Below are 1,810 nucleotides of genomic sequence, written 5' to 3'. Positions count from 1 at the left end.
TAAATTACCAACATAGATAATATTAATTCCAAGATCGTAAACATTAATGTCACCAACTATAACAATATATGGAGTTTCGTGTATGGCAGTTTCTATAGAAAATCGAAAGTGATTCCAGAAGGAGTGCGCACTATTCGGAGGTCTGTCAACTGTACTTAGGAGAAATTTCTTTTTGGAAACTGGATCTCTGTCCACACCACTTCACCCACCCCAAATTCCAAGTCATCTCTACGACGGGTGCACGAGAGACTGGAAGTATAAACAGATATCTCCCCACCCGGAGAACAATGATCCTTGCGGTACCTATGAGTATATCGTCGTCTGCTATAGACAGACAATATCATAATCAGACGCTTCATGTCCTAAATATGACAACTTATATCTCAGACTACGAATGTTCAAATGAAAAAATAGAGATATCGTTATTTTTGGTTGTTGGGCCAGGGTTAGGATGAACGTCGTTACAGGATAAGAGAAGGAATTGTAGTAAATACAACTTAGGGTAATATATGTACAGCGTAAAGGAGCTCAGCTAAAATGTACATCACACCAGACCTGCAGCCTTTGAAAATTTTCTGTATATCTATATAAAATAAAAACTGCTGTTTAGTTAAAATACCATGTGTACGTTGGTAAAAACATCCGACTGCCACTCTATATTGAGCTAAATCTTCACCCATGGTCATCAAACAGTATTGCAGTTTTTATAGAGAAACAGTCGGTTATAAATGTAGCGCTCGGAGGTGGAGAAACGGATATCGGGGTCAGGACAGGATAGGTCAAAGGTGAGAGAGGTGAAGAAGGGTAGTAGAAATATGTAAACAACGAAAATGTTACAACACAAGGAACACATGTATAGCGCGCTAAAGTATTAGCTGAATTATGGGGTACCTAAGTTTATGTGAGACAAATTTACAGTGATTTTTGATTTTATATGCATTTCGACACTATATTTACAGGCAACCGCATTTGTTACAGGGTATAAATACATATATGGTATAATAGCGCACAAAAGTATATATTTGGAAAGCATTGAGTTTTCAGTACATGTGCAAATATAATATCAAAAAATAAACACATATGACGTAACGTCAGATGTTGACGCACAACAGTGTAACACACTTTTAACGTCATTTCGTTTCAGGTTTGACGTTTGTGGCACACGGCCGGCTTTGTAAAACATGTGCTTTTAGAGCTATCGGAATGAAAATAGACATATGTAAAGCGTATTTATTTGACATTCATATGGTCACGGTTTGTATATGACAAGTGTAAACAATTTTGACAATGATCGAATTGAACGTGAAGATAACGGTTAAGAAGTGAAAGAAAAATGTGATAAAATAACGCTACCCGTATAAGTACCATCTGCTTCCTTAATATCAACAATGATATGTAAGTTATAAAGCACATATTGATTAAGTACATAGAATAACATGCATATATTAAAATAATCCGTATTTTTTTTATTTGATTGAAGTCCGAGAATGAAAGCGCGCTCAGATTATACTACATTGTATAATGACGTGATGTCATTTGCCATTTAGTCATACATTGGCATTGGTGTTGTTACCCTCAGAGTTATCACATTATCGCATTCCAATAAATAAATTAGAAAAATCACATACAAGATTGAATTTCGCTCATTATATTTTCCACACAGGCTAAAATGTCTAAATTTTCTCCTCCTTCAACTGTAATTTGTAATTGTGCAACCTGCTGTCCGTCAAAATGTATACAACAATGGATACTTTACCCCCATCCTCGATATTCCAGGGGTTAGGCTCACTTACGCTCTCTGTGCCCCTGG

The sequence above is a fragment of the Mizuhopecten yessoensis genome, unplaced genomic scaffold, assembly GCF_002113885.1.
Source record: "Mizuhopecten yessoensis strain PY_sf001 unplaced genomic scaffold, ASM211388v2 scaffold10065, whole genome shotgun sequence".
NCBI classification, from domain to species: Eukaryota; Metazoa; Mollusca; class Bivalvia; order Pectinida; family Pectinidae; genus Mizuhopecten; species Mizuhopecten yessoensis.
This window is presented reverse-complemented; position numbering follows the sequence as displayed.